Consider the following 6,000-nt stretch of genomic DNA (forward strand, 5'->3'; position numbering starts at 1 on the left):
CGTTATAATCCCAATGCCAGGTGTGCATATCACTCCGATAGCCCCGGGCATGATACAAACGATTGCTGGTTGTTGAAGAATAAGATTCAGGATATGATCGACGCTGGAGAAATTGAATTTGATCCTCCGGAGACTCCCAATGTCATCACTGCACCTATGCCTAATCATGACAAGACTGTTAATGTTGTGGATGACAATTTTCACATTACTAATATGGCCGACTTAGCATCTCCTCTCCTGATCATCAAGAAGAATTTATTGCAAGCTGGTTTATTTCCAGGTTGTGCTGAAAATTGCGATCTCTGTATACTCCGACCCAATGATTGCTTGAAGTTGAGAAATGGTATTCAACGGCTGATGGACGATCGTACAATTCTCTTCGAAAAGATTCCTAAGGTGGAAAACCCTATTGAAGAAATATCCGTGATTGCTAGGTCCAAAGTTCCAGTAAAGATTACCGCTACTAGAGTACCTGTGAAGATTACTGCTGAGCCCAAGGTAGCTCCCCTAATCATTACTGCACCTGGCCCAGTACCATATTCCTCAAGCAAAGCTATTCCGTGGAATTATGGAGGTGATGTTTACATCCGTGGTGTAAAGCAAGTTGATAATTCTGCTAATCCTAATGGCATTGTTGGGACTAGTAAAGTTACTCGAAGTGGAAGGATCTTCTCTCCAGAAATCTCACCTCCCGCCCCTGAAACTCGAGGAAAGGAACCAGTCAACCCTTCTCAGTCAGGGACACCGATCGAAGTTACTACCGAAGATGTTGCCAAACAAGAAATGGAAGAAATGCTGAAAATCATCCGCAAGAGTGATTTTGATGTGGTAGAACAGTTGGGGCATACTCCATCTAAAATTTCGATGTTATCCTTGTTGTTATCTTCTGAATCTCATGCCAATGCATTGATAAAATTCTTGAAGACCGCTCATGTACCTCAGGAGACATCCGTCGATCAGTTCGAAAATTATGTTGCTCACCTGGCTGTTGACAATGGCCTAGGCTTTTCCGATGCTGACCTGACACCAGCAGGAAAGAATCACAATAAAGCTCTGCATATCTCCATTGAGTGTAAGGGGATCACTTTGTCTCATGTGTTGATTGATAATGGCTCTTCTTTGAATGTGCTACCGAAAGCTATGCTCGATAAACTTGACTGTAAAAGCATTGAACTGAAACCTAGTGACGTTGTGGTGCGTGCTTATGATGGTGCGAAGAGCGTTGTCCATGGTGAAGTGGTTCTCCCTATCAAGATAGGACCTCAAGTCTTCAACACTATCTTTCACGTAATGAACATTCGTCCTGCCTATTCCTGCTTGCTGGGACGCCCTTGGATTCATGGGGCAAGTGCTGTAGCTTCGTCTCTCCATCAAAAGCTGAGGTATCCAATAGAGGGTAAGATCGTCACTGTGTGTGGGGAAGAAGAGTATATTGTCAGTAGTGTGCATACCTTCAGATACGTCGAGATGGATGGTGAATTCTTTGAGACTCCGTCTCAGTCATTTGAAGTAGTTCCTCCGACTAATCCTGTCCTTAAGCCAACTTCCTGTGTGAAGGTGAGAAAAACAAGAAAGGGGGGGTTTGAATTGTTTGGAAAAATAAGCGCTTTTCAAAATGAAAATCACACAAGGATTTTATACTGGTACGCTTATAACACAAAGCTACTCCAGTCCACCCGGCCAAGGTGATTTCGCCTTCAACAAGGACTTGATCCACTAATCTTGAAAGATTACAAACAACGCCTAAGAGAAAAATCTCTTAGTACTCTCAAGTCTACAGACTACACTAAGTCACTTGAGGAAATCAACAAACAAAAGATGAAAGATAAATTGTAATCTAGAGTGCTTCTAAGAAAGCAAATATTACAGTGTTAAGAACAAGAGTTTTTCACGTTATAAGCAAAAGCTTCGTGAATATCTTAGAGAGAAAGAGTGTTTTTCTTGACTTGGTGTTTCAGTATAATTTTGGCTTGTTGGCTTACTGATTGTTCTCTCGTGTGTTGCTGAAAGTTGATTTGCAATCCTTTATATAGATCAGTTGAAGTAGTAGTTGAAACTGGTGGATATTGAGATGAAGTTACGCCATCACATAATTAGCTAATGCAGGATGACTTTTTCTTCTTGAAATGACTACTTACCACAAGTAGTATTTTCTTTATTGAGATTGGAGATTAACGTCTCTTTCTCAATTAGGAAATCCATTTGAAAATCTTTACTTGTCTTCAACGTTACTCTTTCATGATTAGCAAATCCATAATCAGAGTATTTGTGTTTCTGGAGAACCTTGGAATCTTGCTTCTGATGTTGATTTAAATAGATTCTTCAGAAGGCGTTGTTCAGAGTCAGAGGTTCTAGGACTTACTTCCTGTTAAGATGCTTCTGATACTTGTTGTTTAGTTCAGAGTTTGACTTTCTTGAACTTGTTTCTTCTTCAGAGCTTCTGATCATTTGATAATATACTTCTGATCTGGTACTCTATCTGATGATGTCATCAGAGTCCTGCACACTTAGAAACTTTTCGTTAGGGTGCCATTTTTGATTTCATCCTTTGTTATCATCAAAATCAAGGAATCTGTTGTATCACAATTTTTGTTCTTACAATCTCCCCCTTTTTGATGATGACAAAACAACTTTAATTAGCAGATGAAACATGAATAAAAATAGATCAGATAGACAGAAGCTCCCCCTGAGATAGTACTAGGGAGTTCAGAGGTTCTGAAGTTCTTACCAGAGTTTCTTAAGTAAAGAGGTTTCTGAGATTTTCTGCAATTTCTTAAGTCCAAGTTAAATAATTTTGTTTATATGAAAAAAATGTTGCAGAATGCTTGACGGTTTTAGACAATATTTTCATCAGAGCTAATAATTACTTTCTCCCCCTTTTTGTCAGAATCAAAAAGACATAGTAAAAATAAGTTAAGAGAAAAAAAAAAAAAGATAAAGAGAAAAACTTAAAATTCATAGATAGAAGCACAACGGCAACAAACAAAACATCAGGTTCAAAAGAACAAGAAAAACATCAGAGTCAAAAGAAGACAGAAGCAAAAACAATAGGCAAGCAAAATAAATCCTAAGTGCTTAAGGGTTCGGAGGCGGAGGCATTCTCTGAAGCAGCATAGCAAGCATGTTCTGGATGTTTTCGTTGACAGTATCTTGCTTGTCCATTCTGGCCCGGAGCTCATTCTGATCTTGCTTGAGTTCTTTCAGAGTCTGAAGAACCGTAGGGATCACAGAAGATGACTCCCCCAGAGTCAGAGCTTGCTGAGCTTCAGCTTCAGCAGCAGCTTGAGCTTCTGCATCTGCCAGAGCCTTTGCTTCAGCTTCCTTTTGCCTTAGGAGTTCAGCTTCCTTAGCAAGTCTTTCTTCTTCTAGCCTTTTTGCTTCTTCTTCAGCTTCCTTGGCCAACCTCTCTTCTTCTAGCCTTCTGGCTTCAGCTTCTCTGGCAAGTCTCTCCTGGAGTCTTGCCTCAGCATTTCTGATGTAGTCATTTCTGACTTGTTCAGATATGCTCTTCAGCCTAAAGGACTCAGATGTCATCCAGCCAATGACTCTGTTCCAGTGTGTCCTTACAGATTCAGGATCATCACTGATTTCAGAGTTAGTGACCAGAGAATCAACCTTTTGAGCTGAAGCCTCTGCAATCATAAAGATGGCTTCCTTAAGGGTAGGTTTAGAAAGCTCAGGTTCAGGTTCTGGTTCAGAGGTGTGAGGTGGAGAGTTTGGAGGGCTGAGATTTAAAGTGAGAGGTTCTGGCTCAATTTCTGGTTCAGGTTGAGGTTCAGAAGATTGGGATGAAGCGTAAAGAGGGTTTAAGTCTAAGGGTTCAGATTCTGCTTCAGGTGCAGCGGGAATTTTTGGTGGGGTGATATCAGAGGTGTGGGGATCAGATGGTTGAATTTCAGAGGGTTGAGTTTCAGAGGGGATGGTGGTTGTTTGTTGTAGTGGTGAAGTTATTTCAGGTTCTGTGGTTTGTGTTTGTTGTGAAGCAAGTCTATGAGCGTAAAGTGTGGCTATAGTTGGGGATTCAGGGTCAGAAAATGCAGGGTCAGAAGAGACAGAAACATATGGAGGTGACTCAGGTTCAGAGGATGAAGAAGATGAAGTGCTTTGGTGGGTTTGTGCAGGTTTAGAGGGAGGAATGAAAGTACAGGCTATATTTAAAACTGGTGTAGGTTTGGAGGTTCTGGTGATTGAGGGTGTAATGTCAGAGGTGGTATAAATGGGTTGTGAAGAGAGAGGATTAGAGGAAGCCATCATGAATTCAGAGGTAGCAGGAGGAACAGACTTACCAGTAGAAAATTGCAGAGGAGCTGAAGATCCGCTTCCAGAAGCTCCTTCAAGTCTGGCCTTCTTTGCTGGAGGTGCTATCTTCTTCTCAGAAATACCTCTCTTGTATCTGACTAAATCTTCTTCAGAGTCCAGACAGTCATCGAGGCTGAAATCAGAGATGTCAACACCATCATCCAGCAGACGCTGAAGATAGATGGCAACAGCGTCTCTGGGCTCATTCTTGAAGAATCTGGCAAGGCCATGAGGCATCTTCCTCTGATCTTTCAAACTATCCCAGGATGTATCCAGAGTTGGCTTGACTTGTATTTTCTTGATTATCCCCATACTCTTGAGGTTTCTGGCATTCAGAGGCTTCCCCACATCAATTGCCAGATCATCCATCAACTTGGTCTTTTCCAGCTCATCTACCAGTCCATGCTCAATGAAGACGTCAGATAGCAATCTTCCCAGAGGAATGTAGGATTTGGGCTTCATGTTATTCCTGGTTTCTCTGACTGAATCTCTCAGATATCTGAAGAGGAGAGCAGGGAGGTTGATCTTCACACCTTTCTGGATGCAGTACAAAATGCATTTCTGGTCTGCATTAATGTAATCAGAAGAGTTAGAGGCTGGACGGTGGTGGATAGTTCCCAGAATAATCTTCAGCCACACTCTGAGGTTCTGGTGTAGCTCCTTGTTCTTAGAGGGGTTTCCTTCAACATTGGGTTTGAAGATTGTTGGGTTTATCACATCTGTGATGCGTTTTGACCTAGGAGGAATGTTGTAGATCCTTTTTCCTCCACTTCTTTCCATATTCAACAGAGAGGCAATGGACCCTTCTGTGATAACTATCTTCACTCCCAGAACAAATGAGACGATGAAGTTGTCATTTGCATCTGCATGTCTCCAGAACTCCTTGACCAGAAGTGGGTAAATTGGACCATACAACCTTTGGAAATAGTTCTCCCACCCTTGTTGACGCAGTTCTCCAGTTAGATCAACGCCATTTCTTCTTAGGTTGTCGAAATCAACCAACGATTCGCACAACACATCCAAGCCTTCAAAGGGGGTTGAAAGGTTAATGTGGCGTTCACGGTCAAGAACGTGAGGTTCTTTGTAAACAGGGGTTATGGTGACACCAGTAACCGTTGGTGTTTGAGTGTTTGAGGTTTGGGGATTAGAACTTGATTCCATCTGTTGAGAGAAGTTAAAAACTTCTTGTTGTTGAGCATCCATGAAGAAGAAGATGAAGATTGATGAAGAACTTGCAGAGAATGCTTTAAGAGAGGGTTTAGGGTTTTAGAGTGAGTGAGAGTGATAAGTGTGAAAAGTGAGAGAAAGTGTTTATATACTCTAAGTAAAAACATGCAAAACGACACACATTCCAGCGTTAGCACAAAAATCAAAATAGCACGTTTGGGGGGAAAAATGATTACAGCTAATAAATGAATGTCTAATCCCAACAGTACGCACACTGCTCTAGGAGATTTCAAACGTTCTGACCTTTGATTTCTTTTGACAGCTGTCTAGAAGTTCTAGGGTTAGACGTTTAGAGCTCCACGTGTTGATGTATCTGATCTTCAGGAATACCAAAGGATTGGTTTCTGAAGATTTCTAACTCAGATATCTTCTTAACTTGGTAGAAGTATCAGAGTCAGAGGCAGAAGTACATTTGTTTACATCAGATTCACATTTTACATTTTTCAGAGCCATTTTTCACTCAGGGCAATTTTT

This window comes from Lathyrus oleraceus, chromosome 7 (genome assembly GCF_024323335.1).
Source record: "Lathyrus oleraceus cultivar Zhongwan6 chromosome 7, CAAS_Psat_ZW6_1.0, whole genome shotgun sequence".
NCBI lineage: Eukaryota > Viridiplantae > Streptophyta > Magnoliopsida > Fabales > Fabaceae > Lathyrus > Lathyrus oleraceus.